Source organism: Elaeis guineensis, chromosome 1 (assembly GCF_000442705.2).
Source record: "Elaeis guineensis isolate ETL-2024a chromosome 1, EG11, whole genome shotgun sequence".
In the NCBI taxonomy this organism is placed as follows: Eukaryota; Viridiplantae; Streptophyta; class Magnoliopsida; order Arecales; family Arecaceae; genus Elaeis; species Elaeis guineensis.
In genome coordinates, this window is record NC_025993.2 from 99,798,732 (window position 1) to 99,817,506 (window position 18,775).

At 35.3% G+C, this 18,775-nt stretch overlaps 1 pseudogene; it reads right to left on the reverse strand.

The window, feature by feature from the left end:
- Positions 1-2,450: 2,450 nt before the first annotated feature.
- The window catches only part of LOC105060785 (uncharacterized), a 29,706-nt pseudogene continuing 13,381 nt past the window's right edge, over positions 2,451-18,775 (reverse strand).

Sequence of the window (18,775 nt, forward strand, 5' to 3'; positions counted from 1 at the left end):
ATTTGGTTGAGTCATGTTGTGTGATGATATTTATTATGCCGTTAATAAAGAGAAAAGTCTTACCACATTTTATATAAATACTTTTAGAAAAAAATTATACCACTTTCCAACCGGTGGGAATTAGACTTTTTCATGTTCCACATGGATTTTTCTTAGGAGTGAAATGGTCTAGATAATATCCATCCAAATCCATTTTTATTTTCAATCTAGATATAGACAAAAATTTAAGTATTCAACTAATATATATATCCATATCCATATCCATCGAAGAAAAATGGATATGAATATAGATATGGATAGATGATTATCCAATTTGCATCCGAATATCCGATCTACCTGTAACTTCATGTAATTTTATATAGTACTCATTAACTTTTAAGAAAAATATATAACTATATTAATATGCTATTAACTTAATTTATCATCCATTTAGTAATGTCTTTGATTTTATAGCCAAAAAATTTAATTATCTAATTTATATCTATATTTATATCCATTCTTTTAGTATTCGAACTGTCTTCATATTTATTTAAAACAAATATGAATATAAATTTTTGCATATGACTAATATCTATATTCATATTTCTATTCATCAAATAAAATAAATATGAATGTGAGAATACTGGTATCCGATTTGGTTTCAATCCTATTTTTTCTTTTCTATAAATCATAAGATTCTTATTTCCATGAGAAAGCTGCCTTTCTATCGTTCTTCTTTAAAAACTCTAATCAAATATGAGATATTTCTTCATTTTTTCATTGATCATACTTTTTTCCATCATTTTCCCACAAACCAAATGAGTCTTAAGAGGGAGACAAATTCGAAAGAGAGAGATTGATTCTAATTTATTTTGACATTTTTATGAAAAAAATAGTACGTGTAATTGAAAAACATAGCGAGATAATTAATACACTTTTAAGATATATTGAAATAAAATATTTTTTTAATTTTAAAACTTCATTTTTATATATACTATAGACATACAAACTAAAAAGAGGAGGAATATGGTCATAAATCTGATATTCAGGTTGTAAAGAACGAATATTCTCAGGGTTAAAATGGTTTTGATTATTTCTGAGGATCAAATCAAATTACATAAAACACCTGCTACATATGTGCATGTATAAAACAGCTAAAATAAACATACAAGAGATTAAGTAAATTATTATAAAACAATTAAAATATAATGCTGGTTCTACTATAATTATATTCTCATGACAATATATACGTATACTTTTTTTTTTTTGCCCCTCATGTTCGAATCTTTTCATATACATATAGCGCCAAGGGTAAGCCTTTTCTCCTATTTTTAATTTTCCCCCGATGAAAGGCCAAGGTCAAGCTTGAATACCCACCCCCTCCCCTAAGGCCCCTGAGTCATAATTAATGCACTAGCATAGGTACGCTTGGGGCATTTAAATATATCGGAACTCGATCTCCCTAAAACCCAAGATATTAAAAAATGATCCAAATATAACTAAGTGATTTTTATGGCCAATATTACTGCTACTTATAGATGGCATAATAGTAGATGAATCAACATTTTGACTTATCTTGGCTGAGATGTGAGGGCCGAAGAAAAATTGACAGAAACCAAGAGAGATTAGAATTCAACTAGTATATGGTGATTGACATGTTGAACCGTTCTTTAACGCCAACTATCATAGGAACTGGTTTCAACATTTTATAAATAACTCATGTAACTTGATTGGTATATTGTTAACTTAATGACAGCTCAGAATATTTCAGCCAAGACAATAAGGCCCTGCCTTGTATACTTGGGTGTTTGCCTTATTTTTAACCTATAATTGTACCTTATCCATAATCTGTCCTATAAATAAGTGTGACTTAGTCCTTGCAGATTGATTTAATGGAGACGAAGCTAGCGACGTGAGAAGTCTTGATTGTTTTATTCTATATCCTGAAGTTACTGGCAGTGGAGGATCAAATGCATCTGGCGTACGTGCAGCCCTCCTCCAGGTGGAATTTTATACACTAGAAGGTCGGGTATACGTGAAGCCCCAAAACTGATGTCCGATTTCTTTGGCTATCTCTTGGCTGCAGAGTTCATGTTTCAGAAACAGAATTTCATGCTTGCACGAAGGATGTCAAAAGGATCGAGCATGCAGCAGATATCGATCGCCTGAACAAAAGCTCTTTTTTTGTTTTTTTTTTTTTCAAGAAACAACAGTTTACAGAAGGGCACTTAAAAATTAACCGAGGAACATCACCTGCTAAAAATCGTTTTGCAGCGGACTACACATCTCTAACACTCAAGCAACGGTCTCCTCAAGTCAAAGAGTGGCCACAACGGTCAGCTCATCCAAAAAATTTGGAGTTCCAAAGGAATCAAATCTTCACATAAGGGCTAAAGCACAACGAGGGACCAAATAGAAATTAGTGATACCATCCTTCAAGCTGGAAATATTACTAATCAATTCCAACGGCGTTTGGCCATTAAATTGGGTGTCTTTTTCATTGATAATAACAAAATCTGATGAGTTTTACAAACATACATGTTGATGGAAAAGCTGGTATTTTGCTCACAAACAACTCTGCAGAACATCATGAACAACGTCGATGCTTCTAGGCATTGTTATTTGACTAGCTTTCATCAGTTATCTTAGCGAAACTGTTGCTTTTGCATCACGAGATTTTAGCAATGAAAGCCTCTCATAATTTCAAGGACCGTAGGTAGCTGTCAAAGAATTCTGTGAAAGAATCATCCATGTCATCTTCAACAGCTGTCATTGATAGCAAATGTGCACCTCTTCTGATTTCGTGCTTGATATATAGCAGGTCACAGACAATGCTTCAGTTTTCCAAATGCCTGTTTGCCAGTCATGAAGTGATAGGTGTTTGCCAGTCATGAAGTGATAGGAGCCTGCATGCTTGACCGAGTTCTTTACTCAAATAATATTAAAATTTTTTTTACAAAACTAATATATTTTTTAACTTATTTACAGGAATGATGAAAAATTATAAAACGCTATTTCAAATGATGTTTTTTTGATAGAAAACACCATTTGAAATGACGTTTCTTCGCTCCAAGTCATCTCCTCCCCCGTCTTCCGTGGAATCAAAGGACCAAAAAAAAAAAAAAAAAATCACTGTTATTTTTGAAAGTGCCATTTCAAATGACGTTTTCAAAGACCCAGGTCACTTAAGCCCCTTCATCCTTTCCGTTTTTCATTCTCCACGCCGTTCACCACTGAACCTCGCCCTTTCTCCGCCCGTTCACCACCGATCCCCGCTCCGACCGCTCTGACCGATCTCACCGTGCCGATAAGCCCCTCTTCCTTCTTCTCTCTCTCTTCTCTTCCTCTACCAACGGCGGCCGTCCCGCCAACCCCCCGGCCGGCGGCAATCCCGCCCCCTTTGGCCCGGCAGCGGCCACCCCCACCAGTCCTCTTTTGGCCCGACGGCAGCTCCACCCTCCTTTAGTTCCAATTGATGATGATGAAGATGTCCAAGAAATATTGACATTTTCTTTGAAATATTTAGAATGTCGATTTTTAGAATTATATATTGAAAAGAAAAATGTACCAAACTTTGGGTACTATAGTCGGCTTTTAACCTAAGAGGGCAATACTTCTGGGCCTTCCTCGCCTTTCGTAACTCCTATGGTGCAAACCGATAGTGTTGATGCCATATTTGCAGAACAACATTCTACTACTGCTGGTCCTAGTTGTTCATTATTTAGTCATATGATGATTTTTCCTGTGATGTCTTCTGCTATAGTGACTTCGCCTATGATGGAAGTAGTAAGTACGGGATACGACACTCATATAGGGGACGATGACTGGGTAGGCGATGGAATAAATTTTGATAATCTAGATTTTGAGTCAGATGACAGTGAGAATGAAGACTATTGAATGGATGAGGACAGTAGCAGTGATGATGATGATGATGAAGATGGTGATGAAGATGTTCAAAATCTCAACCTCATTTGCACGAACCCCCATAATTTTTTAACAACATAAATTTAGATGATGGTGGTTGTGTTAATGTTGGTCGAAGATTGAACTCTGACTATCAGTGGAAGAAATTAAAAACTCCGGAGATGTATTTTCAATATTATTTTATGTATTTTTATGGAATTATATTTTCAATGTTGTTTTATATCCAGAGATGAACTGTATTGTGTGTTTAAGTTGTATTATGTGACAATATTGTGCTACCAGACATTTACTAGTAATGAATTAGTGACATCATCATTTTCATGTATTGAAAATTATATTTCTCATGAAATGAATGACTATCATATTTCTCATGCTCTAATATATTTGGGATATATATCATTATTTTAGGTTCATTAGCGTGTTATGGCTTATGATCCACGGCATCCAGACCCTCGAGACAAGAGTATTCTTATATTGCAGGAGCACCACCAATCACAGACTATATCTTGTTAAAGTCATATACGTTATCTAATACTACTCTTACTACTTGTAGCAGGACATGTCCCATTAGATGTGGATGATGCTGCTTTTGAGAGTCCATTTGGTGGCGTACAGTATGATCAGGCTGATCCACTAGGATGCAGATATGTAACCAGTAGCACTGATTTTACATGATAAATGACTGTATATTTTCATATAATAATATAGTGGCTTTATTTTGAATAGGTGGACTCAATTGACTAATGCTAGCAATCCAGTGCCGCACAGTTATATATTATAGGAATTAGTTAGATCAGCAGAGTGATGATCAGATATTATAGGTGCCTTACACACCAGATATATTAGCCGCATTATCCGAGATATGCCGATCAGATCAGCATGTATGGAGGACACACGCACCTCTTATTTGCTTTGACATCGTGGAGATTTATTGTCTGGAGCGCATGATGCGATAGTTTGGCATGCATCAGGACGTTCCCTCACCATGTGACACTCGAGACGCTCTCCACCATTTGAATCGACGAGGGCGACATTATCATGATTGGATTCGAGAGCATCGGGCGTATATTGATGCATGGGAGCGACGAGAGGATTTGATTATTCCTGATCCACCCATGCTTCGCATGATGGATTATTATGATCCATATCTGCAGTAGTACAAAAGCATCACCAGATGATTCATCTCGTCATTGATGAATGAGCATCCCGAGATGAGATTCCGTGCTTCGGGTGGTATGATGGATATTGTGGTAAACATATTTTGCTTTTATCTCATTTTGTTATGTTGTTATTAATATACTTAGAGTAATATTTATTTTTTTATAGTTTCAAAGGATCACATCGCTATATCATACGGCAAGGAGTGGATTCCATTCGATCACTGATGGATATAAGGATCGAGCACTTATCAATACTATGGACGGCCTTATTAATACTATGTGAGTTGTCTCAGAGGATAGACGACTTCAGACTGCCATCGGTAGTCAGAGATGAGACGCGTTTACGAGAGACAGACGCATAGGAGGCCCCAGTATCTTGATATATACAGCTCTCGATAGTTGTGATATTTGCACATGCTAAAATAATTTTATAATCATTAATGTTATAATTTATACTATATTAGTTGCATAAAAAATTAATTATTAAAATTGTCCATCATTTAACCATTCAACATCATTTAACCATTCAACATCATTCTTTCATACCAAGAAGATATATTCATACCATAAATCAAAAACTGCTACAAGAAAATATAGTACTACATCACACCACACAACATATATACACCACACAACATATACAACCAAAAACTACTACATCATCGCACCACAGAAGACATAAAATCTGATAATCTAATCCTTCGGATCAGCTTGAATAGCAGGACGATAGCGATGAGCAGATGAGGATGGACGAGCAGATGAGGATGGCCTAGAAGAGGATGACTGACTAGGAGGAGGCTGACTGGAAAGAAGCTGACTGGATTGATCACTTGGAAGATTTGAAATAAGAATATTCATCTGTTGGCCGATTTGGACAACATTCTGTAAAACTATAGCCAATCCAGTAGAGAGAATATTTTGTCTTTCTATTTCACCTGATTCTCTCTGTATGGTACTCTGAAGCACTCTAAGAGTGCAGATAATCTCGCCTAGCTGATGTTGCATATCTGTATGAAATGAACATCTTTTTAATTCTTCGATACGATAGACTAAATTACGAATGTCCTGTCTTATATCCTGTACTACTGAAATAAGATTGTCCAATTTTTGCTCGGACGAAGAACTATGTATCTCGCTAGAATCCATACGTGCAGTGCTTTCTCCTGAAGACGATGACTGAAGAATGGATACAACCTCCCGAGCGATTATACTGACCATATCTAAAGTCATCTTCATTTGCTCAACAGGTTCCATACCCTCCATAGATCTAGAACGTCCTGCTTCACTCCTCCTGGAAGAAGGTCCTGCTTCACTCTTAGGTCTTTCTTCCTCAGCTGAAATATCTTCGTCCATATGTTCTCTCATTCCATCTTTTCTAGTCCACTCACCATCAATTTTAAACCAATGCATTCTGTGCAAGACTCCTTCATTGATTTTGCTACCTCTATCTAATTTTGTTAATTATTCACCCCGAATTCTTACTCCATAATGTTTAAAGATATGGGTTAACATCATGATATAAGACAGAGACGTCTGTACCCTATCCATCGCTTTTTGCATAATTTTGATTATCATTCTTGAAAGATTGAGTGGGATACATTTGACTACATGATACATAATTGCTAAATCCCTCTCTGTTATAGTATCAAATCCTCTAGTCTGAAGTTGTCTAATCTAGCAAATAATTATATGGAGTAGACTCATTTTAATATTTAAGTATCTTCAATGAATTCTTTGGAATTGACCATGATCCTCTATCCCAATAACAATGTCTATTATTATAGTTCTATCTCTTCTATTGTCCCGCAGCTCACCTATGGTTGAAAGTTTTAAAATTTCTCCTAGTATTTCATTATCTAAATAATTTTTTTTCTTAACTAAAGATGATATGGTATGTTCTTCAAATAAAATATTCTCATAAAATTCTTTAACTTCATAAATATTGAGGCTTCAGCAGTGCAGATAAATTTTCATCCCATGACTCTAATTAAGTTTGCAATCTCAAATCCCTCTGAATCTAAAAAGTTCATATTAACAATACGGCTGGAGAGAATATTTTTATCACTTACTAGAGTTCTCGGAGGAAATGATCTAGAAGGAGGTGATGTTGAAAGAGTTCTCGGAGGAGGTGATCTTGAAGGATGAGGTGATGGTGCTTCGCTTGCTTCTCTTCTCCTTCCCCTTCTGCTTTCTTCACTTCTGCTTGCTCTTTGGCATTGGGAAAGATACATCTTCGGAGCCATTAGCTGAGAAGGAGATGGAAAGAGGTTTTTAGCTTGAGAAGGAGATTTTCATTTGGATTTAAGACGTGAGTAGAGATGATTGTGAAGATGAGAGCTAAGAATTCTGAGAGGAACGGAAGGGAAAGAAGATGAAGGATATTCCGAAGATGATTTGAAAATATATACAAGCGGTGAAAGAAGCCGCCTAAAATAGGATCGGATGTAGTCGCCTAAAATTAGAGATGTAGGCGCCTACATCTGGGATGTAGGCGCCTACAATCGAGATGTAGGTGCCTACATCTGGGTTGTAGGTGCCTACATCCTAATCCCTCTAGGTGCCTATATCTTGGCTCACTCCTGTTGGGTCACGAGTGGGTTACGAGAACTTTAGATCAGATCACAGCATCCAGATGCCAAGCAAATCACGAGTGACAAGCAAGTCACGGGTGCCTGCAACATGCAAGCGTAAGTGCACATGAGGATGTAGTCTCATGTAGGCACCTACATCCTCATGTAGGTGTCTCTGTCCCCTTTCTTTCTGTGTTTTATCCTATATGTCTACATCCTCATGTAGATGCATACATGAGCGATGTAGGCACCTACATCCTCATTTCTTTATTTTAAGTTAATGTCCTTATTTATTTTATTTTCTATTAACTTTAAAATATAAATATAAATAAAAAAATATCTCCTATTTGAAATCAATAAAAATATAAAAAAAATTAAAATCTTTAAGAATAACAAGTCAAAATTTGAATTTTAATTCAAATTTTTTCTAAATCCGAAACTTTTAAAACTTTCTTTCTTCAAAATGAATAGGTTAAAGGATCTCAAAATTCATTAAAAATCATTTTGTGACTTACTAACATTCAAGGATCAATTACCGTCAATTTTGGTTTCAAGAAAATATATATTTTATATAGCCCTCCATATAGGTACCAGCTTCCTGACTTAAAAAATTTTCAGGATCTGTAACGGCAGATAGTCACAAATTGTATCCAACTGGCTTCAACAAATTTTGGCAAAGTAAATTTAATTCAAACTACTTTGAATCAGAGGTTGAATTATAAACTACTTTGAATTAAACTTATCTTGTCAAAAATTGTTAAAGCCAGTTAGGCACAATTTGTAACTATCTGCCGTTGCGGATCCTAAAAAATTTTTAAATCAGAAAACTAACACTTATATGGAAGGCTATATTCCATATATAAAATATATATTTTTTTGAAATCAAAATTTACGATAATTGATTCTTGGATATTAGTGAGTCACAAAATAATTTTTAATGAATTTTGAGACCCTTTAACCTATTCGTTTTTGAAGAAGAAAAGTTTTAAAAGTTTCGAGTTTGAAAAAAATTTAAACTAAGATCCAAGTTTTGACTTCTTATTCTTAAGAATTTTAATTTTTCTGATATTTTAATTGATTCCAAATAGGAGATATTTGCTTATTTACATTTATATTTTAAAATTAATGACATTAACTTAAAATAAAAAATATTATTTACAGAGAGAAAGAAAGACATAAAAAATAAAGAGAGTCATCCAGAAAAGAGGAGTATCACCCTATGATAAAACGACTTATAAAGCCGCCTTATCAAAGGATGACTCATTTTTCTCTTCCACCTGATCCCCAACTGGCGATTAGGTTGGTGAGTTGGCAAAAAGAAAGTCACCCTTGCGACTTTCTTCTAAACAGTAATTTCGCAAATAGTTTGAGCACGATATTATTTTAGTAATTTTTTTAAAAATTACCGTGGATAAAAAATTTAAAAGGGGGTGTAACCAAAAAATGACATCTTTGAAAATACCATTTTAAATGGTACTTCCAAAAACGCTATTTGAAATGATGCTTTTAAAAACGCCATTTGAAATAGCTCTTTCAAAAGCATTATTATAAATGACGATTTTTTTTTTGAATCTTTTGATTCCATGAGGGATGAGGAGAGGAGATGACGTGAAGCGAAGAAACATTATTTAAAATGATGTTTTCTATAAAAAAAAAACATCATTTGAAATGACGTTTCATTCCTGTAAATAAATTGAAAGGTGTATTAGTTTTGTAAAAAAAAAAAATTTAATATTATTTGGGCAAAGAACTCATGCTTGACCTTGATGGGGTATTACTCACCGGAAAAGGTCGATACCTGCAATTGTAAGATGATCATTTAAGTTCTTATATTTTAAAAGAGATCAAAAGGAAACATTATCAGCACCTGGTAGCTTTTTGTTCTGTCTCCACTCCAATAATTAAGCACATTTATCCTCCCAAAGCATGATGATTTGGGAAATGCTGGAAAATTTCGCTTTTCTGAAGTGGAAAACAAACAAAAGCACAATAAAGACCAGCAGTAGTGAAGGAGCTGCTCCCTAAAATGACCAACTATGACATGATTCAAAGTTTCAAACAAAAAGAAATATCAGCAAAGCTCAAAAAATAATTGGGGGTCAGGCTTCACTAATGGATGTGAAATTTCTTCATGTGGAGATGACCGCTGAGTGACTTCTGTCAAAGAGACATATGCTAGCATCTTGGTCAATCATGCCTCACGCATCTATTAAGATTCTGGGGGAAAAAATATAAGGTATGTGCAAAGAACTTCTTGCTTGGTAACCAAGAACTGCAGGAAATATTCAGGTACGTGGCTCTTACATGGTGCTTAGTATGGGTAGTCCGAGGATCGAACCAGCCGAGCTGCAAATGACCCATCCATACTATGCTTGACTGGATTTGAGAAAAAGAAAACTTTGTCTGTAACAAAATCTGGAGGCACACATGCATGTATGGGATGTGCAACAAATTCCTGGAATACATTATATGCAAAATTAATTTTTTCATAGCAATAGGTAATGCAAAAAATGACCAATCAGTAAGGATGCAACATAAATTCTGAGTCATAAATCAAAGCTCAATCACTTGCAGGATTGGGAAGAATGGGGGGAAACACTTCAATTATTTTGAAAAGAACATAAATAGTAACAGGAAATATAAACAATAGTTAAACTAAAACCAAATATTGGATCATAGATATATCATGATCAAATAATTGCCAGCAATAGGGCCAAGCTCCATCTAACATTGTCTACTCAGATTAAAAACATTTTCCAATATGACATTAACAAAAGCCTTACATTAATCAGCAATCAGATGGTCAGACAAAATCAATCATTTTCAACGGGTGAATCTACTCAGAGCCATCTAAATTTGCTGTTTATATTACTAAAATAAAATACAAGTATAGTCAGCCATATTTCCTCAATTAAAATGTTTAGTAAGGACAAACCTCAAATCTAATCCAATTTCAGAAAGTTGCCAAATCAACTATAGTTTTCTCCAAAAGAGAAAGAAAAAAGTAATATTGTTTGCATAGACCCTAACACATATGTTCCACTCAAAGAACTTGGCATTGAAGCAAAGCTCAATACATCCAAATACAGAGTTAAGCTGGAATAAAGACAACACTTAGTATTCAAAATATACAAACAGAAGTTTGTACAAAACTAAACACGAGTATATGAAGTTGCTGACCATGCATGCTACAACAAAAGATACTTCAAGTACCACAATTAAGAACCCATACCAGATGCCTCAGAAGAAATGCTGTAATCCTCTCCTCATTTTCTTCAGGATCAATGAAGCAAGTACTGTACACGAGTATCCCAGCAAGCTTCACCAACCTATCCATGTACAATTGGATGTTAATAATGTACAAAAGGAGTTGCTTCTATCAGAACAACTCCAAAAATGTTAAACAAGTAATAGATTGGGCCCATCAGCTGCCCAAAAGATACCCTGAACAATACTACAATAGAATCTTTAATCACATGCCAATTTCAAAATATAGAGGTCTGAGGCCAAAGACACTCACATGGAAGCTGCATCAAGAAGCTCATCTTGTAAACGCTTCAAGTGCTCCAAATCTTCTAATTATCAAATCCACTCTCTTGAAAAATAAATAAAATGCAGGGAAGAGGTCTGAGGCCAAAGATACTCACATGGAAGCTGCATCAAGAAGCTCATCTTGTAAACGCTTCAAGTGCTCCAAAGCTTCTAATTATCAAATCCACTCTCTTGAAAAATAAATAAAATGCAGGGAAGTCTCATCAAAATTCACCAAACAAGAGAGAGAGAGAGAGAGAGAGAGAGAGAGAGAAAGAGAGAGGTGACTGAGACTAAAACAACCAACCACTTCTTTTATCTACTTTTGTCTCATTGGAAAGATAAATTGCTTTGGAAGATGACAGTGCCTTAATTTTGCAAAAAAGAGAACTGATAATCAAAAGAATTACCTTGGAAATAACACCTGTTCCAGAGCAGGAAGCATCCAGAAGGACTTTGTCAACCTTTACATTATGCTTTTCCTATAAAAGAGAAAATTATCTATGCTAAAAACTAAAGGAAAAATTAAAAAGAAAATGGCAAAACACATCACATCATGCAAGATGGTTTAATCACAGGAAGAAAAGGGAAGAAGATTGAACAATAGCTTGTTAATTTACTCATTTAGCAAAATCATACTCTGCATTGGATTGGGAGGCATATACATGTCAAAGGAGATGTGAACTAAAGTATTGAACAAAACATGTTCATAAAATGGCTGTGCTCTTAGAATCAGCAAAAAAAATCAGTAACCCTTTCTCCACTTATTAGATAATTGACACAAAATATAACATGTAGAGCAATTATAACAGTGAAAAAGATGGCAGAATGTCAAAGCAAATGATTGTCAACTTCAAGATGGACCATCAAAAAAATTATACCAGTACTTGAAGAAAAAATCAGAAGATGAAGCAAGCTTCCAATCAAGTCAAACAAAATAAGGTATATAAAACTTCATAATAGAGCATTAAATGTCATAATCCTTTGATACAAAAGCACAACTAATTCTGGAATTGAGATAATAATTAGCTCTTTCAACTTTTTTGTCCAAATCTGACAACCATTTACTTACAGCATATAATCGAAGGTCAGCATGGTTTGCAGTGACCACATTAGTGACATTGAGTAACTTGCATGCCTCTTTGAGAATCCTTAAGATACCTCTATTTATGTCAATTGCCATTACTGTACCTGTACCACATGAGGGTCTCTGATAATCAAGTTACTTCACTACATGGTAAGAGCGTATGCATAAAAACCTAATGTAGAAAATAAACAGGGCCGCAAGAGGAGACAAGCTATATGTCAGAGTAAAGGCAATCCACCATCAACAAAGAGTGAAGAAATATCCAACAGAAGAATGAGGTACTAATATAGTTAAATAGCTGGGCATATATTATTGTTGGTGTTATAGGGGCATCTAGATATAACAAAGATGAAAACAATAAGGATTTTCAGATTTGATGTTTCATGTTTTCTCTTATTTCAGTTCTACTTGAATGGCTTAAAGCATTACTAAGATAATATCACTATGTCAGTTCATCTCCAATGGAATAACAATTTCCTTCTTATTACATTCTGGATAAATCACCATATTACTATATGTCCATTAAAATCATTCACTACATTCTCTTGTCAGAGATGAATAACAGAAATAGGGAAACCATACAATTTTGGATGTGCTATGAATATGTGGAATTAATTCTCTAGCTCAAATACTGATCCCATTAACTGCTCTCCTTTGAACATTATAGACCTTGAAGTAAGTTAATTTTTCCCAAGATATCAGATCTAAATATCAAATGAGTATAGCACTGGATGCCAGAATCTCTCTTGCTAAAGCTGGTTTCAAAATGCTCATTGTTTCCTAAGTGAAATACAGGAAATTGCAGAAGGATACAGAGCTAACAAAACTTAGATAAATACACTAAATACATCAGCGGAATAAAGAAAGGAATTTAAAATCATACGAGAAAATTGCTATTTTTTGTCATTTCAGCAGAATGCGCTTCGTATATTTAGATAGACAGCAACACAAGCACTTGCTAAACCAAAACATGTCCAGTTGAAGTTCACCTTGGCCTCTCAGACATGATGCCATGAAAAGAGTCTTTTCTCCTGGTTGTCGGTCTACCACAGACACCACCAGACCTGCATGAAGTAGTTGATCTATTAACAGAAGGAATCTGACTAGATCCCAAACAGGTCCTCAAGCTTAGTGGAAAGTTTTGAAATATCAAAATTCATATGAGAAAATCATGCATATGCAAATTTGCCTTTCCACTGTTCAGGCATCAATCACCATACAAAAAATGAGAAGAAAAATCATAAATTCATATTTTATGTTCATCTCAATCTCCAACAGAATCAATCAAAATCTGCCTTCTCAAGAACTAAGGCCCTATGAAAACTGTAAAGTGAATGATAGAATAGACAATGTAGTTGTAAATACAACATATTTAATCCCATCGGTTGTGGTCAACTTTAAATCCCTGACTGTGCATTGCTATAGAGGCCAGATTATCTGGATGCAGTTTAGCCTGCAGTTCCCGTGAACCTGTGAATTAAATATGATTGTCTGATAGAGCATTCAGAGGGCCATGTGAATCCCATCTGCCTCAACTCCCATGCAGATGCAAGTCAAGGCACTGACATTATTCATGTAAGGCTGTTGGATATGATCCTAGGCCCCTTCCAGCCTCCATGTTGTGTTCACAGGTTTGCAGGAACCTGCAGGCTAAGCTGCAGCCACATCTTCCCCAATGCAAGCTTTTTCAGCTTTAAGACAATATATTTAAACTTAATATTCTGGAATCAGACAGCAAATCTAAAATAAAGCTCCCTTTGTGTCTAATATGAAGAGTCAGCAAAACTTTTGATAATTTGTACGAGACTAAGTTTTGATACAAGACATCTGCTACAGAATCTACAGAAGAAGGGCTCTATAATTTAAATTTTCTCTCAGAAAGCTATACTAGTACAAGATTATATTAGTAATGAATAAGCTAATTCTAGATGAATCTCAGCAGTAGCTTTAATTGGCAACTCGAGGCACAGCACACAGACTCCTGAATTAGAATCCAGCATCTCTTAGTTTCCAGGTTAAACATTTCAACATAGTCTATTCACTGTTCAAAAACTGGGTGTGCACCAAACTATCAAGAGACGAGAGAAGTTCTTTTCCCCAAAAAAAAGTTTCTTAAAACCAGCCCTAAGAGGAATATAAAGCAGTTGTTAAAGGTGCATTTTCAATCTAAATACAGGATTTAATAAAAAAAAAGGGACATCCCAAAGCACAAGGCTCCTGTCAATGGTCTAGAGACAATCAGATGTCAATGGTCTTACCCCCACACAAGAGGCTGTTTCCGTGTCTTGGACCTATGACACCCAAGGTTGTTAAGGGCGCTAGACCCTGTCTAGTGCTTGAGGCACTAGGCGTTGAAAAAGCGAGTGCCTGATTGAAGCAAGGTGCCATTTTTTTAGGAAAAAAAAAGAAAAATAGGAAATAAATATAGTCTATTCTAAAACTAAAAGTCTTCATTACACCCTATGCTGCTGCCATGGTAAAATCAGTGCACTGCTGACTGCACAAAGCAGAGAGTCAGGGATGAACAAAGAACTGTTTTATTGAAAAAAAATACAAACATGCTCTATTTTATTGAATAAAAAACAGTCATGAACAGGGAAGAAGAAGGAGAAGGAGAAGGAGATTAGGAGAAGGAGAATAGAAAATAAATAGTGCCATTGTAAAATCAATGCACTGCTGACCTGCTTTGTGAACTGTTTTATTGAAGACAAATACAAACATGCTCTGTTTTATTGAATAAAAAAACAAAGACAAATAGAGCAGGAGAAGGAGAAGAGATTAAGAGAAGTAGAAGAGAAAATAAATTGTGAAAAGAGAGTGAAAAAGAGAACAAAATTCATATCTTTTTTTTTTTGCTTGGGCGTTGTCAACTTCAATGGAGGGAAGGGAACCGCACTAGCCATCCAAAGTCTAGGAAAGTTGAAAGGCAGAAAGGGTACAGTCGTATAGGGTGCATGCAGTTATGACTCTTTAATCTCTCTTTCAAAACCTATTTGTCTCTTAATTTCTTTTAATAAATTACTTAAGTACCCTTCTTTTTTTATTCTTTTAAAAGATTTATCTATTACTCATAGCTATAATTTCAAACTGAAGTGAATTACGGCTATTAAATTGAAAGTTGAACAGCCAGGAGAACAAAATCAATTTTAATCGGGCGCCAAAAGCAAGCGCCTTGTGCCTCGCTCCAGGCGAGCGCCTAGGTGGCAGAGGCGCTCCCCTAGCTAAAGATGCCTCACCTGGAGGAGGCTGAGGCGCTTTCAGCCAAAGGAGCCTCACTTGAGGACCTTAATAACGTTAATGACACCCATGTTCATACTGTAGCAACCTTACCACTGTGCCAAGGCCCACCCTCAATCTAAATATAGGCTTTAATAAGAAATCTTATTGGTTCAAAAGCTTAATTTAAAAAGGCCACATAACACCCATAATATAATTTACATATACTTCAATGTCAGGGAACATATATCAAACAGGTCCATTCAAGTTTTAAGATCCACAGCTGACTAATTCTCAAAAAGGCATTGGGTTTCTCAGAAAAGATGTCAGACACTCAACTCTTCATGGAAAGATTGTAGTTCACTGCAGTTGTGGGAACCAATAATTATGCTAGATGAAGGTACACTTCCTGCAGCAAGCTGGTAAGAAGGGGATCCCAATATAAGGTACCAACTTGTTTGTCATTGAAAATATGACAGATGACAGCCATCAAGGAAATCACAAGCCATCACTTCACCCCTTTTCCCATAAAAAAGATCAGGGTCAGGAATCTATATTTTTCTAGGTGAGAGCACTTCTTTATCTCATTGGGAAAATGTATGTGCTGCAGGCTGAACATGTGGAACTCACCAACTTGTTTTCCATGGAAAATATGCCAGATAATTGCCATACAGGTAGGCACAACCTCTCACCTCCGACTTCCACCCACAGGCACATGTGCAAGTGCACAGACATGCACAAAGTAGAAGATCAGAACTGCTACAGATTCCTTTCTATTTAACAACATCTAAAGATGCCATGCAACATGGACCCTTTAACTCCTTTAAATTGCATGATAAGGCATACTATGGGCCATAATCCATTGTAAGTTTACCAAAACAAGGTGAGAATTAATGCTCTTATGCAAAAAGTTAAAAATATACTTGTCAATACAGACAAAAAAACCTTTAAAATTTACTTAGTAAGAATGCCATCTTTCATGGGTGATAATGAAGAGCAATTGAGACAGTTAAGTTGCATCATATGATAATGACAAAGAATGACAATACCGAGTGAATGTGTGGTAAAATAAGGATGGGATTAGGAAAATACCAGAATAGCATAGGACTAATAAACAAAATTACATAATTAATGCATATTTTGTCCTTCCCTCTGCTAATATGCACTCTAAAAATGTAAACATATGGATGTCTAATTACTTAGGAATTTTAGAATGCCCAGCACATCACCCTTTTCTGTTTATATCTCAATTAGAATATCTAAAGTTCAACCAGAATTGCAAGAGAATATGGTAAAGAATTGGCCGAGACAGTATTAGTTTTGGTTAATAATCCAAATAAGAAGTTCAGATTTGTGTTGGCAAAGCAACATAAAGAACAGAAAGACATAAGACAAACTATATTGGAATTATGAGCGAGGAATTGAAAAGGACTGTTAATAGTGAATTGCAGTTTTTGTTATGTGTTTGTGCTATATAAAACATTCTGCAAATAATAAAAACTTGTAACCATTTTCTTCACAATATTTAGGATCTTATAAGGGAAAGCACTGACCAGCACTCTCATCCTGAACCGAACATATTCTGTCTTTCAGCAAGCCAGCTTGTATTACAATCTGAGAAGAAATAAACGAAAATAACTCAGAACCCACAATGAACTTGGAAAGCCAGATGTAAACTGAAAAACAACAAGAACTATATGATTATATGGGAACTATCTCCACAGTGTCCAATGAAAGCGTAGAAGTAGACATGCATGTTTGAGAGCATGCATTGAGAATGTGTGCATGATGTGGGGGCATGTGTGCATGTTTTATGCGTCTGCACGATGTTATATCCCAAAAGCCTTCAAAAGCTGCATTTTGGTTTGATAATTCAACTTGGGATTTCAAGGGAAATTTAGATTAAATAAATGTACTGCTAGTTTATCCATAGTTCCTATATACGTTACCACCATGCTTGGACCGAATTTCATGGCTATAACTAGTGCAAGCTAGTTGTCTACTAAAACAGCCAAATGCTTGGAATGCATTAGAATTCCTTACTGTCTCATGGAGCCAAAGGTCTACATGCAAACGAAAATCACAAAATCCAAGGTTGCTCCAGGAAAAAAAAAATGCTTCTAGAAGGCCTGACCTATCACACACAAGTCTCACTTCTCTTTACTCAAAAAATAAAGATACGAACAAGAATAAAGTTTAGCTGAAAGTGATCTAAGACTCAAATTCAATGAAACTGAACGAAACCTTAAAAATTGTACGCAAAAAAAAAAAAAAAAAAAAAAAAAAAAAAAACCTTAAAAATGGAGACCATTCCAGCTGAAACTTTCAAAATAACTTGATTTCAAACCTAACAATCAGATAATACCTCTCACTTATAATGTTATATAACCAAGTCTTGGTGACACACTTATCGAGGCATGAGATCATGGCTTCAAGATTCACGGGTGCATACACGTTAATGGCATAGCATTTAGTATTCTAATCATACTTGATGTATAATATAGAAATAAAGTCTCCTACTATGCAGGTTATTGTGCACCTGTTAGTACAGTACCATACTGCACATATTGCATTGGTATGCAGTTTCATACCATACCAAATCTTGGTATGCCTCGCTGTCTCATACCGTACCATGACACTGTAATAGGATGGTATCAATATGGGGTCCGATACCAAGATGGTGAACCTTAATATAGATTGTTGCAAAAATAAGTTTTACCATTAAACTTCATTTGTGGTTTCTTGAGAACACAAAATATTTTATAAACACAGAAGAAGAAACGCATTGGGAAGGCCTTTTGCCAAATATACCAGCATGCCAATATGGATGCGAACAAAATTGTCCATGCATGAAGACAGCTCATATGGAACCTGATATTATCAAAGAATCAAAATATTAATCACTATAAAAAGGCAAGATGCTGTACAAAACCTACCTGATTCTGAAATTTTATAGGCAGAACAAATTTCCTACATCAATGAGTATGTATTGAAATAAGAAAGCTTTGTTTCCATACCCAAACAAGCTCAAATTTATAGATAGATTACTTTTATGATATTTATAAAACCATAGCTTTAACGATTAAGCCTTGTCCCAATTATCTGGGACTGGCTCAAAGCCGCTAACAAGCAACAAATTAATCCTCAAAGAAAGCTTTGATTAAGCTAATGCAAAATACCATGGATACACATGGAACACCTGGTTCCAAAATGGTTACAGCTTGGCATGACAATTTTGCTTTTAATCTTTGCAAAGACAATGTTAGCTCCTTCTATCTTTTATATTTTATGGTACAAAAAGGTGATGG